This window comes from Lepus europaeus, chromosome 9 (assembly GCF_033115175.1).
Source record: "Lepus europaeus isolate LE1 chromosome 9, mLepTim1.pri, whole genome shotgun sequence".
In the NCBI taxonomy this organism is placed as follows: domain Eukaryota; kingdom Metazoa; phylum Chordata; class Mammalia; order Lagomorpha; family Leporidae; genus Lepus; species Lepus europaeus.
Window position 1 is genome coordinate 68,541,412 of NC_084835.1, and position 21,909 is coordinate 68,563,320.

The 21,909-nt window shown below is 43.8% G+C and overlaps 1 protein-coding gene and 1 pseudogene across 1 annotated transcript in view; one reads left to right on the forward strand and one right to left on the reverse strand.

Annotated features, from left to right (window-relative positions):
- The window catches only part of COLEC12 (collectin subfamily member 12), a 201,716-nt gene that overhangs the window by 102,824 nt on the left and 76,983 nt on the right, over nt 1-21,909 (forward strand). The gene's annotated exons all lie outside the window — the stretch shown is intronic.
- Nucleotides 8,822-9,286, reverse strand: LOC133766690 (small ribosomal subunit protein uS10-like; annotated as a pseudogene).

Here is a 21,909-nt window from a genome sequence, read left to right on the forward strand (position 1 = left end):
CATCATCCTAGCTCTATGACATTATATATAAGAGCATCAGAATGAGATAGGATAGTTTGCACAGGTGCAGTTTGAATTCAGTCACTCTCATGCCTTTTTGACAGTAGCTTTAAGGTACAGAGAAGCAGTGAAATGTTACGAGTGAAATATTCTGTGTTCAGCTAGGAAGAAAGCTCCACCACCCCTCCTAGCTATCTGGGTGATACATAATTTAAAGCAATGCATGAAATCTCTTGGTCACCTTACAAATGTATCACTAGACCTTCATCAGCAGTTCCAGTGGAGCTGCACCTGTTTGGCGTGGCCTGCAATCTAGGCGTCTGGGAGTAAGCCAAAATTAGGCGGTCGCAATCCTAGATCTCTCCTTTGTCAAGTCACTGCAGCAGTGAGCCTGATTTCAAAATAAGAAGTCTAACATGTTGATAAGTAAGGACTCTTCTATCTTTAAAGGTGTGGGTTTGCAGAAGAGTTTGTTGCTTGTTTTCTTGTGTTGTTTTCCTTTTGCTTAATCTCCTTTTTGCAGATCACTTCTATAGCATTCAATTTTGAAGTTAAATTTTAATTTTCTTTTTTTTTAAAGATTTATTTATTTATTTCAAAGAGTTACACAGAGAGAGGAGAGGCAGAGATGGAAAGAGAGAGAGAGAGAGAGAGAGATGGTTCACTCCCCGATTGGCCACAATGGCCAGAGCTATGCTGATTTGAAGCCAGGAGCTTCCTCCAGGTCTCCAACTTGGGTGCAGGAACCCAAGGACTTGGAACATCTTCTACTGCTTTCCCAGGCCATAGCAGAGACCTGGATCAGAAGTGGAGCAGCTGGGACTCAAACTGGTGCCCATATGGGATGCTGGCACTTCAGGCCAGGGCATTAACCTGCTGCGCCACAGCGCCGGCCCCTACATTTTAATTTTTAAATCATTGTAAATTCACATGAAGTTGTAAAAAAAATAATGTAGAAGGCTGTTGTGTATATTTTACCCTGTTTCCTCTAGTGGCAATGTCTTGCAAAGCTGTTGTACCATATCATAGCCAGGGTACTGATACTGACAGAGTCAAGATATAGGAAACATCCATTATCACAAGGATCCCCTTCCCTCCCCGTGACCTTGCCCTTAATCTCAGGTAACCCACTGATCTTTTTCTACTTCCATAATGTCATTTCCAGAATGTTGCGCAAGTGGACTCATGTAGTTTGTAATCTCATGGTTGACTTCATCTCCAGCTGGACATAATTCTCTAGAGTTTCATTAAAATAGTTGCAGATCTCAGTATTTCACTCCTTTTTTATTGGTGAGTTGTTTTCCATAGGATTCTGAATCACCATTGGTTAAACCATTCACCCACTCAAGGATCTCTAGGTTGTTTCCAGTCTGAGGCCATTATGAATAAAGCTGCTATAAATATTCATGTACTAATTTTTATGTGAACATAAGTCTTCTTTCTTTATGAATGCTTTAGTTACCTGAGGTCTGAAAATAGTAAATAGAATTACTACCTACCTGGAATGGAATTCTTCCTACCTGAATGCAGAATATTTCACTCAGAACATTTCACTGCTTCTCTGTACCTTAAAGCTACTGTCAAAAAGGCATGAGAGTGGCTGAATTCAAAATATTAAATGGAAAATTCTAAAATCATTGGTAAATTTTAAATTGTAAACCATTCTGAGTAGTGTGATGAAATCTTGAGCCTTTCCACCTTTGTCTTGACTGGGATGAAAACCATCCCTTTGCCCAGCACATATGATGTATGCATGGCAATTAGTCACTAAACTGTCTCTCTCTCTTTTTTTTAGATTTATTTATGTATTTGAAAGGCAGAGTTAGAGGCAGAGAGAGAGAGAGAGCCAGCGAGCAAGCACTTCCATCCTCTGGTTCACTCCCCAGATGGCTACCATGGCCAGAGCTGAGCCAATGCAAAGTCAGGAGCCAGGAGCCAGGAGCTTCTTCCAGGTTGCAGCTTCTTCCATGCTGTTGCAGGGGCCCAAGGACCTGGACCATCTTCTACTGCTTTCCCAGGCTCTAGCAGAGAGCTGGATCAGAGGTGGAGCAGCAAGGACTTGAGCTGGTACCCATGAGGGATGCCAGCACTGCAGGTGGCAGCTTTACCTGCTATGCCACAGTGCCTGCCCCACTAAGCCGTCTCTTACCATCTATTGTGGTTTCACAATGCTTATGTTCAAGTAACTTGTTTTGTATAATAGTTGTGTTAAAATGCAAAAGTAGTGATGTTGGCAATTTGGATATGCCTGAAAGAAGCCATAAAGTGCTTCCTTTCATGGAAGTTCTTAATAAGGAAAGGAAAAAAATCATATGTCAGGGCTGCTAGGATATACAGTAAGGACAGTTCTTTTATCTGTGAAAGCATGAAGAAAGAAGAAGAAATTCACACTTCAACTTGCAATAATTATGGCTACCCTATGTGGTCAGTGCTTAGTCATTCACCTCACCTCATCTCTTCATGTAAGCATTGTACCTCACATCATCACAAGAAGAATAGTACAAAATATCTTGAGAGAGCAAACACATTTACATAACTTTTATTGGAATATATTAGTATACTTGTTTGGCCTCATTACTGTTATTAATCTTTTATTTACCTCATTTATAAATTAAACTTGATCATATGTACACTTGTTTAGGTAAGATACCCTGTATTTAGGGTTCACTGCTGTCCATGGTTTCAAATATCCACTGGGGATTTTGGAACGTGTCTTCCTTGGATAAGGGAGGGATACTGTACTTTCACCCCTTCTGTACTGTTCTGTTTAAAATGAGTTCTAGTTGACAGTATATAACTGAATCAAACTTTTATAATCCAGTCTGTCACACTGTATCTTTAAATTGATTTATTTAGACCATTTGTATTTAATGGAATTAGTAATCTGTGAGAACTCTTGGTTGTCATTCTCGCTGTTTTTTGGTCTTTTTCTTGCTTTACCTGTACATGTTTTAGAATTCCGTTTTTATTTCTCAATGATTTTTAGTGTATCCATTTGCACATATTTTAGTGGTTGCTTTTGGTGCTACATTATGTACCTGTATAATTTATCAAAGCCTGCTATTGACATTTAAGTAGTTTAAGTGAAATATATAAACCTTGCCTCCTTTTACCCTTCTCCATTTATAATATATTTGTCCTAAATATTTCATCTACATACACTTAGAACTAGATCAGTTTTTTAATCTTAATCTCACCATCAAGCATAATTTAGAAAGTTCAAGAAGAAGGGAGAGCCCATTCATTTATCTGTGCTTTTGCTTATCACACTCTTCCTTCCTTCCTGATCTTCCAAGTTTTCTTCTTTAGAGAGAATGTCCTTTAAGTATACTTTCAGAGTAGGTATGTTGCTAAGAACTCTCCTTAGTTTTCCGTCCTCTGAGAATGTCTTTCATTCCTGAGTGATATTTTTGCTGGATACAGGACTCTGGGTTATCAGTTGCTGCCATTACCTCCTGGCTCCTATATTTTCTGATGAGAGAGCCACTGCCATTTGAGTTGTTCTTCCCTACAGGTAAGATGGTGTTTCTCTCTTGCTGATTTCAAAGTCTCCTCTTTGTCCTTTATTTTCCAAAGTTTACTTTTCATGTGTCTTGGTGTGGATTTCTTTGGCTTCTTCTGCTTAGGGTTCACTCATCTGCTGAGTCTATAGGTATATACCGCTCGCCAAGTCTGGGGAGTTTTCAGCCTTTAATTTTTTTCCTGTCTAGCCCCTCCCCCGCCTCCCTCATCCAGGAATGTAATGACACATATGTTAGATTTGTTGTTGTTGTTACAGTCTCACAGGTCACTGAGGCTTTGATCATTTTTACAATCTGTTTTCTCTCTGTTGCCCAGATTGATAATTTGTACTAGTCCATGTTCAGACACTGATTCTTCCCTTTCTCCCTGCTTTCTGCTGCTAAACTCTTCCAGTAAGTTTTTCATTTTGGTTATTTTATTTTTTAGTTCTAAAATTCCATTTGGCTTTTCTTTAGGACATCTATTTCTTCTCTGACACAGATTTTTCTTTTAATTTATTTATTTGAGAGGCAAGGGGGTGTGTGTGGAGAGAGAAATCAATCTTTCATCCACTGGCCCATTCCTCAAATGCCCATAACAGCTGGCACTGGGCCAGGCAAAGCCAGGAGCTGGGAACTCAGCTCAGATCTCTCACTTGAGTTAGGAACCCCATTATTTGAGCCATCACCACTGCCTCCCAGGGCCTGCATTGGTAGGAGCTGTAATCAGATATCAAAGCCATAAGGAGTGGGGGCAGCTCAACCAGTGTTTAAACACTAGGCCAAACATTTCTCCTGTCTATTCTGAGGCTGCCATTTATTTTCAGGAGCTATTTTCTGGTTTGCTTTAAACATATTCATAATTGCATGGAAGCAGTTTATTGTGGCTGCTTTAAAATCTTTGTCAGGTAATCCTAAAATCTCTCTCATCTTGGTGTTGACGTCTGTTGATTGTCATTTTTCATCAAGTTTGAGGCCTTCCTGTTTCTTGCTGTGACAGGTGATTTTAATTGAAAACAGAAGATTTTTGTATTGTGCTTTGAGACGGGGACTGCATAGAAACCTGCTTTCAGTGGCTTCTTCTGCCATGGCTTTGGTTAGGGGAGGTTACTGCCTGGGTGGAGGCGGAAGCCAGGTATCATCATTGCACACGCTGTATTCCTCATTATTGAGCATTCTTCATGGGCAGGGGTGGAAGTTCCAGCTCTCCTAGTGGGCTCCTATGACAATGCCATGGAAGTAACCTTGTTACCTACTAGCAGTAGTGGAAGTCCTGTCTCTCCCCCTTGGCATTTTCTCCACCCACCACTCCCCTGAGGGTGCAAAGACACCTGATGTCAGCCACATGAGAGTAGAATCCTAGGATCCCCACTGGAGCTTTGTTGTGTGGGTGGAGGTGGGTTCACATTTTATTCTGTGGTGTTGGGCTGGAGTAGAGCATTTGTTTAAAGGTTTTCTATCTTACTAGGCTACCCCTATCCTGAAGAGAACAGGCTTCTGTGAAAGTGGTGGTGTTTTGGTTTGGTTTGGTTTGGTTTTTCTGTCTGTGCACTTCGGTGTTTCCAGGGTGCTGGCTTCTTAAGCTGTAAGTTTGGGGTAGATGAGGCAAACAGAAATTAAAAACAACCCAGTGATGGGTTGTTCTGGGGGTCCTGAGATCCCGAGCCACCTGCCTTTCTCTGCTTCTGAGTCTTCTTGTGTGTGTTTTCTATCTGATATGCAGAGTTTTAGTCATTATAGTTATCAGGAGAAGTAAGGGAAACTGTCCCTTCATCTTCCAGAAGTGGAAGTTCTAGAGCTTTCATTTGTAGTCAGCTTGGATTTTTTCAAGCTCTATTTTATGAACACGCTGCACAACGTAGCAAGCCAGAAGGCTGCAAAACCGCCTGCAGGAAGCATTTGTTTCCAGGGTTTATGTAAGAGGAAAAGTGTCTGTCACGTGCGTGGCATTGGCACTTCGTGCATAATTTCAGTTAATCCTCAGAAGAATGCTCCAAGGGGGATGTTATTAACCCTGACATGCAGAGGTGAGAGCTGAAGTTTAGAGAAATGAAGTAACTTGTTCCAGATCACACAGCTCGTCAGTGGCAGAGCCAGGACTTGAAGCCAGTGTTGCCCACAGTTTTCTACCTGCCCCGTGCCTCTGTCAGCCAGTTAGCTCACCAAAGACAGATGCTCTCTCCTGCATATGTACCTAGGAAATCCAGGCAATCTCAGGCCAGTTTTCACATAGGTGAAACATATTCATATATGTTTGGTTATGTGCATAAGTGTAGGTACAATTTTATAGTTACAGAGGAGTTCCATATTTAGGATAGGTCATTAATAAATATTTATGATAGCAAATTAAGGAATGACTATAATATTTATATGTTCCAATATTGCTATAAAAAGGTGAACTCATAATAGATCCCACATGTGAATAAATACCTATCGAATCATAAATAAAGAATTCATTGATGAATTTAGTAGGGATGCTTGCTTTTGGGAGGAAGGAAACATTTCCCTTAGAACCTAAGACATTTCAATGCAGAATATCCAGATAATTTTCTTTAGGGTGTAAAAAATCTTTGATTCCACGTAAGATGAAGAAGCTGATACTAACTGTAGTACACAGTCATTTCTAAGCCCAGCATTTCAACCCCCGTTCAAGTGTAAAATATCTTGTTGTGGCAAAATTCTTTTTTGAGGAGCTCAGTAGACTGTAATGAGTTTGGATCTATTTCCTGTCTCTGAAATTTTACTTAAAGAAGTCATCTTAAATCTCTTTCCTCCCTCCATTTTTTTGTTTTCCTCAATATTTGGCAATACTTGAATACCTTGGAGGGTTTCAATTTTGAGACAACTATGAATAATTCAAGCTTAAACTTGCATTCATTTTTTTCCAAGTTCAAAATTGGACTTTTTTTTTTTGGCTGTTTATGAACCATAGAAAGTATTTTTGCATGAATCTTGATGTGAATGGAATGGGAGAGGGAGCGGGAGATGGGAGGGTTGCGGGTGGGAGAGAAGTTATGGGGAGGGGGAAGCCATTGTAATCCATAAACTGTACTTTGGAAATTTATATTTACTAAATAAAAGTTTAAAAAAGAAAGTATTTTTGCAAGATAGTTATTGAAAAGAAATACTGTTAAAGGAAATACAGCATGTAATATACTATTTGTTGAAAACATACAAGTATGGCATTACATGTATGATGAAAATATTTCCGATTTGCAAATTTTAAGAGTATCCTGCCCCTGCTGAGTTTGGAAAAACAAAATGACACTTGCTGGTATCCTGTCTGGAGCCAGGCACTATTCTGGCTTTTAGAATATCATCTGTCACATCATTATACAGGTTGACTTTCCCTTATCTGAAATGCTTGAGACCCTAAGTGTTATATATTTTGGAGTGTTTTGGGCTTCAGAATATTTGCATATTTTTTACTGGTTGAACATGCCGAATCTGAAAGTGTGCAACTGAGAATTCTCCAAGGCTCAGGTGTTTTGCCTGGCAGTTCGGGTGCCAGTTAGGATACCCATGCCTCACATTGCAGCATCTGGGTTCAATGTGCAGCTCCAGCTCCTGATTCCAGCATCCTGCAAGTGCAGGCCCTGGGAGATGGTGGTGATGACTCAAGTGGTTGAGTTCATGTCACCCATCTGAGGCAAGATAGAAACAAGAATCACAAAATCCAGCCACTCCTGACCTGACATATATTCATCTCCCACCCAAAGACATATCAATCTCCAGCTATGTGTTGCTCCACCGCACTCCAAACCAGTCAGGAGCACAGAGAGTTCACACCCTGATCACAAAAGACTTCCTACTATCCCATCAGGGACTCCCCCAAGCTTACATGCATGCCCCAAATAACCAATATGACTAATATTTGACTTTTTTTAGGGAGACAGTGGTGGGCAGAACCACCACTTTGATCATGTTGTGTGCCTACAGAAGACCTGGTACACACCGAAGCACCATCTGCCAAGGGGGAACCATCACACCTCCCCACCTGATGAAAACCTCTGCCAAGCTCCCCTCATTGAGTGCGTTGGTGGATCCTTTTCCCACTGTGCTGTCTCCATGGTGCTTCAGCAAGAGCCACAGTAAACCTTGTCGGAGTGGCACATTGGCCTCTTACCGATTTCTATTACAAGGGAATCAAAGTACCTTGGGTTGGTATCACTGTGGTCCCTCACTGTTGTGGGCATTTGAGGAAAGAAGCAGAGGATAGGAGCTCTCTGCCTCTCAAATAAATCAATAAAGTTAAAAAAAAAAAAATGAGGGGCCGGCGCTGTGGCATAGTGGGTAAAGCCGCCACCTGTAGTGCCGGCATCCCATATGGATGCCAGTTTGAGTTCCGGCTGCTCCACTTCCAATCCAGCTCTCTGTGATGGCCTGGGAAAGCAGCAGAAGATGGCCCAAGTCCTTGGGCCCCTGCATTCTTGTGGGAGACCTGGAGGAAGCTCCTCACTCCTGGCTTTGGATTGGCTTAGCTCCAGGCATTGTGGCCAATTGCGGAGTGAACCAGAGGATGGAGACCTCTCGCGCTCTGCCTCTCCTTCTCTTTCTTTGTAACTCTAAGTAAATAGAGTAAATAGTAAATCTAAAGAGTAAATAGTAAACCTTAAAAAAGAAAAAAGAAAGAAAGAAAAAAAGAATCCAAAATAAGAGACTTTTTGAGTATTATGACTTTCCAGGAATTTCTGATGAGGGTATTAGGGGTGCTCAATCTGTATCTACTTTTCCAGGTTGGAAATTAGGGTTCAGAAAGATTAAATAATGGAGTGATAGAACTGGAGTTGAACCTACTCTTCATGATTTTTCCAAGACACTATCATCCACACCATGCCAAAAGCTAAGGAAAACTTAACCTCTTGTGTTCTAAACAGAGTTATTAAAAATTCATTTCCTAGCATAGTGCCAACTGGATTCCTTCTGTTCTTCGGTCGTATTCCTCATTCACCCAGCCATTTATTCTATTTTGTCCTAGTCCAAAGTTTTGCGATTCTGACAGTATGTCAAAATCACCTGAGGAGCTTTTTAAGAATATAAATGTCAGGGACCTACCGCTGCCCAGAGATTCTGGTTTTGTACCTGGGGTAGGGGCCAGGCAGGTATTTTTAGACTGTGCGAATTTCTGGGTGAGGTTAGCACTTGGATCCACAGAGTGAAACAGATTGCTCTCCCTAGCACCAGTGGGCCTCATCCTGTCAACTGAAGACCCGAATAGAAAGGAAGGAACTCCTCTTGCCAGACTGCCTTTCAGCTGGGACATTGGTTTTTTACTTTCTTTTTAACCACAAGTAGTCAGTTGATTAAAATCGTTGGTTGGCTTAGCCATCTGCCATGGTGACTGCAGCCTCCTCCTGGCTCAGAGCTGATGGAAGTGATCTGCTTAACCTTCTCAGAAGGGCCGTGGATTGTCACCTGGAACCCATCCCACGTCTTAGGCCTTCACCACAGGGTGTTTTTCTTGTAGTGGCTCGCAATGTCTTGGTAGGCATCCGAACTGGTCCTTTCACTCCCAGATCCTCTCCCTTTGCCCCTCTGATCAAGTCAGCACGCACCTTCTCCGGGACTTGCCGTTGTGGCTGGCTGGTCAGGGTGACCTTAATTCGGTGAACAACCTCCTCTGGTTCCATGGGCAACTTGCCGCCCGGCTTTCTGACCAAGCTGTTCCTCAGCGAGAGCGAACAGCGGTGAGTCAGGAGCAGGAGCAGGCAAAAAGACGCTTTGCAGCTACCGCATCTTCCCCAGAAGGTGGTGGTGTCCTTACCTTTGAACTCAAACTGAAACATTGGCTCTCTCCGGCTCTCGAGCCTGCTGGCCTACAGACTGGAATTCGCACCGTCAACCCCTTCATTCTCTAGCTTGCCTGTGCAGATTTGAGACGTGCCAGTCTCCATCATCTCTCAAACCAATCCTTTGCTGTAGAAGCACACATCCTGTGGGTTCTGTTGCGGGTCAGTCTGCTAAGGGGCCTGGCCACATGGCCAGTGCTGGACTTGGGGTCTAGAACCCAGCACTCAGCGAGGAAGTGATTATTAGCCAAAGAGACAAGAGAAAGATGAATCAAAGTGGGGTGCAGGACAGTCCATGGGAGCACTTAAGGGCTGAGCCCCAGCTGATGCTCTCCCAGTGGCAAGCAGGTGGTCAGAGAAGAACATGAGGTCAAAGGGTCAGAAGCAGGCAGAGAGAAGGAAAGAGTAAGTTCTAGTGTTCTGTAGCACAGAAGGGTGAATCAAGTTCACGACAATTTATTATATATCTCAAAATAGCTGTAAGAAGGGATTTCTAGCATTTCCAACACAAAGAAATAATAAATGAGGCGATGGATCTGCTAATTACTCTAATTTAGTCATTACACCTTGTATGTGTATATTGAATTATCGTACGGTATCCTATAAATAAGTACAATTATGTGCCAATTAAAAATGATAATAAAAACCAGGGTCAGAGCCCAATAGATATAATCAGAAGAAGATCAGATGGTCCTTAGTCTCACTTTAAATTCATGTGTGGCTCCATCCTGTCTTTGGATTATTGTGTTCTATTTAACACAAGTTCATGACTTGGTAACTAAATAAGACAAAAAAAGCCTTGGTTTACAATACCCTATGCTACCTGGCACCATAAATAATTGCTACCATACTAATAATATCTTCAAATATATGAACTAGCCCTTTGGAATTCCATATCTTTCAACTACATTTCATTTCATTTTAGTGTCTTTTCTGTAAACAGCAAGCTTAGGAATGATATTTTTGTTTTACCATTTGCTTTTTTTTGTTTGGCCACATTTTTCCAAACTTTGAAAAAGAATTGCTCATAAACAAACAAAGCCACAGGAGTTATTTCAGTTCAAGAGAAAGAAAATTTCAAGTGATCAAAAAAAGTCGCCAAAGTTCATCTAGCAATGCTTTTGTGACTGTATGTCACTAGTGCTTCAGTGGGACCATGTGTGAAGATAAAAGCTTCACAGTTTCCATTTCGTGCTTTATTTTCTGATGGTTTTTCCCACTGCATTTTACCTAAATATAAATAAGCAAAAAGCCAGGAGTACATTTGGAAGAAAAAGGAAGCTGTCCTTTTGAAGGGTGACTTCAAAAAGTTGGTAGAAATGTGTATTATGAAAAAATTGTGATGGATCTCAGAATTTTTTACATCAAAACAAACTTTTAATTTCATTTTCTATAAGCTTCTTATTTTACTTATTTTTAAAATTTACTTTATCTATTTTTCATTTGAAAGAGAAAGAGGGAAAAACAGAGGTCTCCCGTCCACTGGCTCATCTCCCCCAAGTGGCCACAATGATCAAGACTGGACAGGGCCAAAGCCAGGAACCAGGAGCCTCACCTGAGTCTCCCACGTGGGTGCAGGGTCCTGAGAATAAAATTATAGGTTCACACAAATTAGAGCTGGAAGGGGTTCTGAAGGTTATTGGATGTACCCACACCCTCATTTTAAAAAATATTCTGTTTATTTATTTGAAAGGCAGAGTGAAAGGGAGAGGGAGAGGGAGAAGCAGAGGGAGAGACACCTAGAGAAAGATCTTTCATCCATTGGCCTACTCCCCAAATGCCCGTAACAGCCAGTACTGGACCAAGCCCAAAAACAGGAGCAAGGGATTCCATTCCAGTCTCCCAGCTGGGTGTCAGGGACCCAAGTACTTGGGCCAGTATTTGCTACCTCCCAGGCATTAGCAGAAGACTGTTTGGGAGCACAGCCAGAACTTGAACCAGGCACTCTGAAGTGGGATGTGGACATCCAAAGCAATGGCTTAACCTGCTGCACCACAGCGCCCACCCCACCACACCCTCATTTTATAAGTGAGGAAGTCATAAGCAGTGCTAGCACCACAGTTGAACCCGGGCCCCATAAATGGTGCTTTATGATGTCATGCTTTTTGCTCTTGCAGAATGGAAGCCATTGTTGGAGCCAAGTGTGAAGTCCTCCAGAAGGCACAGGGCCATTTCAGGCGTGCTTGAGTTCTAGGTCGATGTGCATGTAGCACAGCTGGTTCTCAGCTGTTCTGTCCTGCTCCCTGAGAAAAAAAGAACTTGCAGTCTCATGTAACATGAGGCAGCCAGTCCCATGCTCCCAGGAACTCTTTTTAAAAAATGATTTTGAGCATGTTCCCTGGGGTCATTTGTCCGTCCCTCCCTCCTTCCCTCCCTCCTTCGCTTGCTTGCTTGCTTCCTTCCTTCCTTCCTTTCTTTTTTATTTTTTTGTTTTTTTTGACAGGCAGAGTGGACAGTGAGAGAGACAGAGACAGAGAGAAAGGTCTTCCTTTTGCCATTGGTTCACCCTCCAATGGCCGCCGCGGCCAAAGGCAGGAGCCAGGTGCTTCTCCTGGTCTCCCATGGGGTGCAGGGCCCAAGCACTTGGGCCATCCTCCACTGCACTCCCTGGCCACAGCAGAGAGCTGGCCTGGACCTCCCTTCCTTTTCTAAGATTGATTGCTATTTACTTGAAAGGCAGAATGACAGAGAGATAGGGAGAGAGATCTTCCATCTGTTGGTTCATTCCCCAAATGGCTGCAGTGGCCAGAGCTGGGCCTGGCTAAAGCCAGGGTCCAGGAACTCTGTCTGAGTCTCCCACATGGTTGGCAGTGGACTAAGCACTTGGCCTATCTCCTGCTGCTTTCTCGGGTGCATTAGCAAGGAGCTGGATCACAAGCAGAGCAGCCAGAACTCCAACCAGCGCTCCAGTATGAGATGCTGGCATTGCAAGCGGTAGCTGAACCCACTGCACCATAGTGCCAGCCTCTGATGTATTTCTTAAAGAATCTCTGTGGAGTGATTGTCTAACATTGTGAAGAACTTTGAGATGCCAGGGGACTGTGTTGTGAATCTAAGGTCAGTGCTGACGTAACCCCTGCCCATTGAACTGTAAGACTTTGGATCTGAAACAGTCACTGAACACTGAGGACAGGTCCTTGGCAACAACTAGGAAGTGTTCTTTCTGATAGTACATGTACTTTCCTGAGTACCTAAGGAGCCACAGAGCATTTGGCCTTGTGAAAACTTGAACTGTTTTTCTTGGAATAAGGGTTGAATCCCTATAAAGAAGCCAAAGGTAACCACATTGCTTTGAGTGGCAGAGTTGCTGGAGATTTTACGGAGAAATCATTTAAAAGGACAGCCAGTGGGAGTGGTTACAGATCTGAAGGGCTATAATGCAAATAGAAATATTTGGTTTCACTCATGAATAACCAGTTTAGATCCCTAACTGCTAAGAAGGTGGTAGCAAGCCCGCAAGTGCAGATGGTATGGAGAAGGGCCTAAGACTTTCCTAGGTCTGCATTGTCGAGTCTCAGTCCAGAGACGTTCACGGGAAGGCCAAGTCTACCTTTCATCCAGCTCTTGCCTTCTGGTGTTCTCCTGAGGTCGCTGTTTCCATGGAGAACAGCCGCGAGGAAAACAAAAATGTCCATTTTTTAATCTCGGTTTCATGAGGGATAAAGAATGCATCTTAACAAAATAAGGAAAGCAAGTTTATTTTTCAGGAAGCTGGAACATATGTTTCCAGATGCTGCTTTGCTCCAAACCTCAGGGAAAGAAGTAATTTAGGCTGTGTCTTTAAAACACACACACACACACACACACTCAAATTGTTATTTCTTAAAACAGAACAACAAACCTTCCCAAACAGTAAATATTGCCAGGACAATAATAAATAATGGCATACATGCCCATCTTCAAAAACACATTCAGTCACGTTCTAACATCGCACAGCCCACAGCCATGTGCTCGGGCATTTCTGAGATAATTGAAGACACCCATTGCAGATGTGAGTGTGCATGTCAGGATTCCAGAACCACAGGCTGCTGCAACAGCCCATCACCGACACACAAAGCATGACTGAGCTCTCTGGGTTTCCACCATCCAGCTGAAATAGCGCCCGAGGGAAGGAAGTACCTGGGGTGAAATGACCCTACTAGATGCCTAGTAAAGAAGAAAGGAAATGTGCCATTTAAAGCTTGAATTGCTTTATTGAAACATCACCAAATCTTACATGAAATACAATGACCTTTCCACTGCCACAGGAGAAATTGCTCAATTCCCCTGCATGCCCTGGGCCCTCTTTTCTCTTAAGTTTCATTACATGTTTAAGTGCATGTTATTGGTCATTCCAAGTGCATGAACTTCCGGCAGCCTAAAAGGCTCTATTTACACTACAAACCAATGCACACAGTAGTGGCGTGAGTTGGACTGGATGTTGCTCCATGTACAGCAGTGCTTCATTCCTCAGTACTCAGAGGTTTATCTAGGATAGCACTTGTCGGGGCCCTCTCTGTCTCCTGCATCCCCGCCGTCATCTTGCAGGTTCATTCCTCCCCACCAATCGCAGCACATCTGCCCTGGGGACTCCAGTGGAGATGAAAAGGTTAACCATTTATACCAAGAGAAAGCTGAAAGTCATTGCTAAAACTAAATCATGGGATTGTTCTGTACACCGAATAAATACAGCCTCCCCAGTCCTCCTCCTCCAATTTTCAACCTTTAACAGGGGTTGCCTGAAGATTTAGCCAAGAACTGGGGTCTTTATTAGGTTGGGCTTGTCCCAAGCCAACTGTGGAGCAGATGAAAATAAATTTCCCAAGTGCTGCACCACAGCCCTCACCGCAGCTGCCCCTAGTCTCTTTCCTCTGATGGTGGTCTTTTGGGGAAGGGGAAGTGAGTTTCTGTTCCTTCCAAACTCTCAGTGTCAGCCCCCAATTTAATGACTCTACTGACTGATAACAGCACAAAGACTCACGGTTCTCAATGCACCTGCATTTTAGCCCAGATTAAAAGTCAAGCAACAACTGCCAGGGAGACTTAAGAGAAAGCTTCACGTGAGAGTAGAGACTGTGTGTGTACCATCCTCCGGCGTGTCCCCTGCATCTGACACAGGAAAGAGGGCAGCAGGTAGCTGCTCATGGGTGACTCAGTCAGTGGAGGCCCTGACCTGGGAGGGCTGCTGCCGGGGCTGGCCTGGCAGGCACGGATTCTAGCTGGCAGGAACAGTCCCTGCAGGCAGGGGCGCAGAGCTGGCCACTGGAGAATGATAAGAGGCATGCTTTCAAGTTCATCGCTCTTCGGTTCTGCTTTAGTCTCCTTTTGCCACACATGCAGGACCTCAGCCTCCACAGCCATCTGAAGTTCAGTCCATCAGTAGCGTCATACCCTCAGCCTGAGATGAGCCTGATAGGAAATCTTAACCTCAGACACTGCTGTGTATTTTCTGGATAGTATTTCAGGTTTGGGGTTTGGGTTTGGTGTGTTGTTTTTTTTTTTTTAATTGGTTTTGCTTTTGAAACAGTGCCTTAAGCTGCTGACAGAGTAGCCTGGTGTGCATGGGTGGCCCTTGCAATGCCTTGCACTGTTTGGCCCTATTCTGCTATATTATCCTGGTAATAAGATCAGAGGAATTTGGATATGTTTAGGTTAGGATTTCGGTCTGGATACAACGTATAGACGGGCCTTTAATTCCCTCTTTCCGTCTTGCATTATCTAAGTCCACGGACACTTAGAATCTGTTTATAAACATCTCCAAGTAGCATGAAAAGAGGCAGCATGTGGATGTGAGGTAAGAGCTGTCGGCTCCCATGTTTCCCCCCAGAGAAGCCTGGAGACTTCAGAGGCCTCAATCCCTGTCCTCTGTAACGATGGATTTCTTTGGACTTCGTGGCGGAAGTCCCTGAGTCAGGTAGTTCGTGGGATAAGATAAGTCTCCTGCCTTTTCCAACTCGTGAGATGTTCCAATGACTGAGTCTTCCCCGTGACTCCCTTCCCTGGCCTAGATCCACTCCCCGGGAAGCTCAAGTGTGGAGATGGACCAGGCTCAGGAAGGCTGGGTGTTTCCAGTCACTGCAGAGATGGCCCCAGAAGGGTCTTCACTGGCCACGTTGGAAATCACATTGTGTTTTTACTGTAGAAGTGAATGGGAAGGAGGATGTGTTGCTGGTTCTTTTCATCTCGTGGGGGTTGCTTTTCTTGGATAAAGTTGCAGAATTCCTTTCACACTAGAACTTGAGACCCTCGATGTTGAAAAGGTAGCTAGCAGCTCTAAGTTTTTCAAACCCAGAATGAAGTGACAAAATCCATTTGCTGGAGGTGTTAAGACTGGAGGTGTGACTGCCGAACACGAGGCAGTGAGGATGTAGCTCACGAGGGATAGCAGAGCCCTCCCCAGCTTCTCAGAGTAGGCGCTTGTGGGGCCAGATGTGTGCAACAGGCACGCATCTCTACTTATTTGCAAATAAGACAGCTAGACCCCATCCCTTTGGAAGGATGTAAGACATCTGGACAGATTTAGTACCTGTAACTTCCCTTCCCTTTCTAAAAAGTACCCAAAACCAGAAATGAGGTACAGGTGGACTCAACTTGTGAACGTGTTTCCTGGCAGCCCACACTCTGCCTCTGCTGCAGGCTGGATGGCATGAGTGAGCTCTAACTGAATGGACCAATCTGTAGTTTTTTGTCTCCAATACTAGGACAGAGCATATACTATGCCTGGTCATCTGTACCTGGTTCAATGAATTGACTGGTTGTCTTATCTAGTTTTAGCCTTCACAGAATGAACACATGGCTTAGAAAGACTATTGCAAAAAAATGGCACCCAGGAAACCAAACAAGCAAAAATGGAAATGGTAGCACTTCTGCTACCCCTCCCCCAGAGTCTTTGCCGACCACCGTTACCAGGTAGAAACAGCCATGGTCTGATTTGATTTGCCAAGCAGTTGGCCCAAAACCAAATCATTCAGAATTATTAATTTAACTAAGAAATAGTGATGAAAATTCATATTTATAGTTACATTAAATCTCACTCAAAGTATATTTTGTGCCTTGAACTACAAAGTAATGGTAATGGCCTAGGTAGATAATTTATAAGTTGTCAAATAAAGACTCAATAAGGAATTTGGGAGATATACAAGTATGAGGAGTCTTTAAAAAGTTTACGAAATATGCATGATATTGAGGCAGACACTTGGTGCAAGTGAGACGGTGGGGACTTGGAGAAAGAGTGCCAGTATCGATTTCGTTTGGTGATGAGAACTTTTTGAGTTGTTGTGTAAATTTCATTTGTTCCCAGACACTAAAAAGCTGTGTGTTTCTTACTCATTCCCTGCTGCCACTCTCTTTCTAGAGAACACTGGTGTTGGAGTCCTTACCTTCCCAGGCTGGCTAAGAAGCAGAGGGTTAGTTGTGACTCTGGCTGGGAAGTGACAGGAGAGCTCACAGGAGGCTGCAGAGGTGTTGTCTCCATTTACAAACCTGCAGTAAAGTAATCAGACCTAGCAGCACAGGGATCCCAGGCCAGCTCCTTGGCCGCTGTCTCCACGCGCCGTGTGCTCTGGGTCGCAGAGGGCCGGTAAATTGCACCATAATGGCTGGATCCTCAACAGGAGTAAACATGTGCTTTGAGTTTTCCAAGTGAGTCGGTCACTAGCTGCGAGATAAATGCTGATAGCAAGCAGATGTGACATGTGCTTTTCAAGAGCCACAGACAGGGGATTCGGGGACCGGCACCTTCCTCGCTCTTTGAGATGATGGGCTGACACTGAATGGGGCCTGCTCCCTTGAACAAGAAACATTGGGTGGTGGGTGATGTCCCCCCTTCTTTCTTCCTCTAAGAGGAATCTACGTTTTAAGCCCTAAATGTAAACGTGTTCTGGCTCCAATTTGTCGGCTGACTCTAATCGCCTCGGAACTTATATAAACTCTAGGTGAGTAATTTCCCTGAGTACAGTACCCTCTTGGAATGCATGTGCTGTGAACTCAGATTAAACTTTTAACCTCACATTTTTCTGGGAAGGATTATTATCCATGTTTTTGTTGTTTGAAAAGGCAATCAGAAACTCAAGAATGTCTGGTGCTCTCCGTGGTTGAGTCAGTCCCCCCTCGCCTGAGTCTTTTGTGAGTGCTGTGCACGCCTGGGGATTAGGGACACCCTTGGCCTCCCAAACATGGGACAAGAAGGCCTTTTGGGCAGGAATCAAGGGCTGTAGTGCCTCCTGCCTTCCCTGTGACACTCTAAATAGAATTGTGAACCGTTCCGAAAGCCCTGTGTCCACCCAACCTAGCTACAGAAATCCTGACAGCTTTTTGCTAATGCACACCATGTGCAAGTTACCAAGTGACATGCATAATGCCATCGTCAGCAGAGCATGAGGTCTGAGTCCTAGACTTCTGTCGCATTCTTCCTTCCTTGGCTGTCATTCGCCTTGTCTCTTTCTCCCAGTTCCTGGATCAACAGATGCTGTGCTCTCCAAGACTCTTTGGCAGAACAGTCCCATCGCCATCCTTGAAGATACAGCATCTCTTTGTAACCCTTGTCATCCCTGTACCCATTCATCATTGGCTCAGACATTTAACAGAGTCAGTTAGGCCTTCGATACTGGGATCACTTTTTTCACTGAGTTGGCACTAATGAGGGAATGAGCAAACTGGCTTACTCTCCCCAAAGTGTACCATTATTTGTATGCAGTTTTCATTTGATGATTCCCAAGGGACAGCTGGCTTGGTAGCATGGGAAGAACAGTGGGCCTGGAGGCAAATACTGGTTCCCCTGCCAACTCATAGGGTAGCATGGGCAAGCCAGTGTATTTGACTGGGCCCCATTTGTAAAATGAAGGTGTGGGATTCAGTGGTCTTCCTGCTGAAACAGTCATGAACCTGTTAGTTTTAGTGAAGTTTCAAAGAAAAGTAAACATCAAACAAGAAGCAAGACCAAGAAATTGCCAAAGCATAAAATTCCTGCTTAGTGTGTTGAGCATACTCTGTAGTGTGTCTTTCCCAGGTTTTGATACAGCATTTTACTGTCAGCACTGTGATGCCATGTTCACATTCTGTTGCATCATCCACTGGATATTTTGGGATTCTTAAACAAATGAGAAACACTATTCTAGCACTAGAAGAGCAAGGGAGGCTATGATAGCCTTGTTTCCACCCCGGGGTTTGGAAACTTGATTGACTGATTGGTTGCTGGTGCTAACTTTTTTTTCAGTACCAAGGTACCTTGCACCCCTCCTCTGAGCTCCTCTTCTCGATCCTATAGAATCTCAAAACAGAATCAGGCATGTTTTTCTGTATTCCTAGCTTCATTTGATTGCTCTCTTGCTGTTGGCCTCATCAGTAATCAAGCAGCTAGAATCTGACCAAATATAAAATACCTCACAGCATTCCTGTCTCCAGAAGAAAGAGGATTGGAGTCTAAGGAGGGACTGATGTGACCTTGGTATCTTAGACACCCCCACCCACACCTGTGCCTCCGAAAGCCATCAGCAGAAGCCGTGTGAATGTTGAAATACATCTTTTTGGCCGGCGCCGTGGCTCACTAGGCTAATCCTCCGCCTGCGGCACCAGCACCCCAGATTCTGGTCCCAGTTGGAGTGCCGGATTCTGTCCCGGTTGCTCCTCTTCTAGCCAGCTCTCTGCTGTGGTCCGGGAAGGCAGTGGAGGATGGTCCAAGTGCTTGGGCCCTGCACCTGCATGGGAGACCAGGAGGAAGCACCTGGTTCCTGGCTTTGGATTGGCGCAGCATGCCTGCCGTAGTGGCCATTTCGGGGGTGAACCAACGGATAGGAAGACCTTTCTCTCTGTCTCTCTCTCTCTCACTGTCTAACGCTGCCTGTCAAAAAAAAAAAATGCATCTTGTCGTCAGCCTTGGTAATGTGCTGAAGAGTTCTTCATATTGGTAGTAGTAGAATAGGAGTGTTCATTACTGGCTAACTTTACAAACATTTGTTGAGCATTTATTATATGTTGGGAACTCAGGATACACAGGTAAATGTAAATGATACTGCCTAAAGGGAGTTTTATGATCCAGCAGAAGACACCAGTGTATACTAGGATAGTGCTGCTTGGGTAGTGTCCCGGGGTATAATAAGTGCCACATTGCTGAGTTGGAACAAAGATAAGTACTATGAATTCTGCTGTAATCTCTCTTGGCTAAGAGATAGGTAAAGGGTATTCCAGGCAGAGGAAACTGCATAGGCAGGTGCAGAATAACTTGAAAGTCCATAGCATATTCAAGAAATTATGAGGGTCAGTGTGATTGGATCGCAGATTCATGGTAAAAAATGGCAAAAAAAAAAAAAAAAAAAAGGCTGGAGAGGTAGATTGGCACCTTGAAGAGCCTTATGCAGAGCTAGTGAGTTAAATACAAACTTGTTCTCAAGAGATTCAGAAGTGATGGAAACACACAGTACATAAAGAAGAAATTTGTGGCTGGTGCCATGGCTCAATAGGCTAATCCTCCGCCTGCGGCGCCGGCAGCCCGGGTTCTAGTCCTGGTCGGGGCGCCGGATTCTGTCCCAGTTGCTCCTCTTTCAGTCCAGCTCTCTGCTGTGGCCCAGGAGGGCAGTGGAGGATGGCCCAAGTCCTTGGGCCCTGCACCCGCGTTGGGACCAGGAGGAAGCTCCTGGCCCCTGGCTCTAGTGAGCACAGCTCCAGCCATTGCGGCCAAATGGGGAATGAACCATCGAATGGAAGATCTCTCTCTCTCTCTCACCTCTCTCTCTCTCTCTCTCTGCCTCTCCTCTCTCTGTGTAATTCTGACTTTCAAATAAATAAGTAAATCTTTAAATAAAAAAGAAGAAATGTGTGATATATATACAATAAGATTAAAATTCATATTTATAAACTATAAGATTTAAAATTTTTCAGTAAAATATTTTTTAAAAATTATAAGATTAGAAAAATTCAATCAGAAATATAAAAGATAAAAAGAACATGAAATCGTTAGCAGTTCTTCATCTATAGTCATGAACAGTTGTTAGGGGTGGGAATGTGATCCTGACCCTGAGCTTCCAAACACCAAAGCAAAAAGGGAAATAAATAAATGTGCTGTATCTATAAGAAAAATAGCCAATGACTCAAGAAACAGGCTTCTCCTGGAACTCAGAGTCGAGGGAAATTCCTCCATTAATTCTCGTCAAAAGTTGAATGTGGGAAACAGTGGAAATTTCTTCCACAGACTCCCTATGCTAGTGATTTTTTTTAGGACTGTTTCTTGTAATGTCCTGCAATGCAAGCCAGTGGCGTAGTGCCAAAGTGTAATTCAGTAAAAGCCATTCTACACAGGGCCAGAATGGTTCAGCCGATGCCTGCTGCTTTTTCTTGCTTTGGCTCAATGTGTGCACACAATTTAAGGTATCTAGAGGAATAGGTATTCCCATGTCTTTTAGGCAACCATCCATGAATTTTATTTCTTACAACAGAGCTCTTAAAATGTGGTAGACAACAGGCAGTGAACTTAAGCTTCTGTTCATTGCAAAGACCTCAAAAACAAAAGAGTTTGAATCTTGGGTTATATAACAAAGGAATCTTTTCCAAAGATATTTAATCATGAAAAGGAAGTCATTGGTCATTCTGGACTAATCGAGCTCAAACTGACCTGGCATTTGGGTTGGGGCATTAGTAAAATTCTCTAACTTGGCAGTGTCTTGCAATGAACTCTAGGCTGAAGTTGGGCGCATAAACAGCTCCTGGGTTATAAGAAGCAAAGCTGTGAGCTGAGCATTTCTTGTGATTTGGGCCTTTCCTTTAGTAGATAAAGCAGTTGTGTGAAGCACAAATGTGGGTGAAAAACACAGGGGCTGGGGGCATATATGTATGTATGTATCATTTTGCTTTTGCCTCAGAAGGCTATGACATTTGCCTATTAAGACAGGAGCTAAAAGGGGGTGTAAATTTTTCCAAACAAATAACACATCCACATTTTTATGTAAAGACATATTTGTTTATTTGTTTAGAAGACAGAGATTTTTTTTTTATTTATTTGTTTGACAGGCAGAGTTAGACAGTGAGAGAGAGAGACAGAGAGAAAGGTCTTCCTTCCATTGGTTCACCCCCCAAATGGCCACTACGGCCGGCGCGCTGTGCCGATCCAAAGCCAGGAGCCAGGTGCTTCCTCCTGGTCTCCCATGTGGGTGCAGGTGCCCAAGGACTTGGACCATCCTCCACTGCACTCCCGGACCACAGCAGAGAGCTGGACTGGAAGAGGAGCAACTGGAACTAGAACCCAGCGCCATATGGGATGCTGGCGCTGCAGGCGGAGGATTAACCAAGTGAGCCATGACACCGGCCGAAGACAGAGATCTTCTTTCTGCCGTTTCACTCCTCAAATGCCCACAACATCTAGGGCTGATTAACAGCAAAGCCAGGAGCCTAGACTGCTATCTGAGTCTTTCCTAAGTGAGTGGGAGGGACACAAGTAGCCATCAGCTACTATCTCCCAAGGTGTACATTACCTGAAGCCCATTCAGAAGCAGAGTGAGAACTTGGACCCAATCTCTCTGATATGGTATGCGGGTACCCCAAGTGATGTCTTAACCATTGCACCAAATGCTTGCCCCAGTTTATACAATTTATAAACTATATGTCCATTATTCCTATCCAGTAACTCATTTGAATTAATGAAAAACCATGTC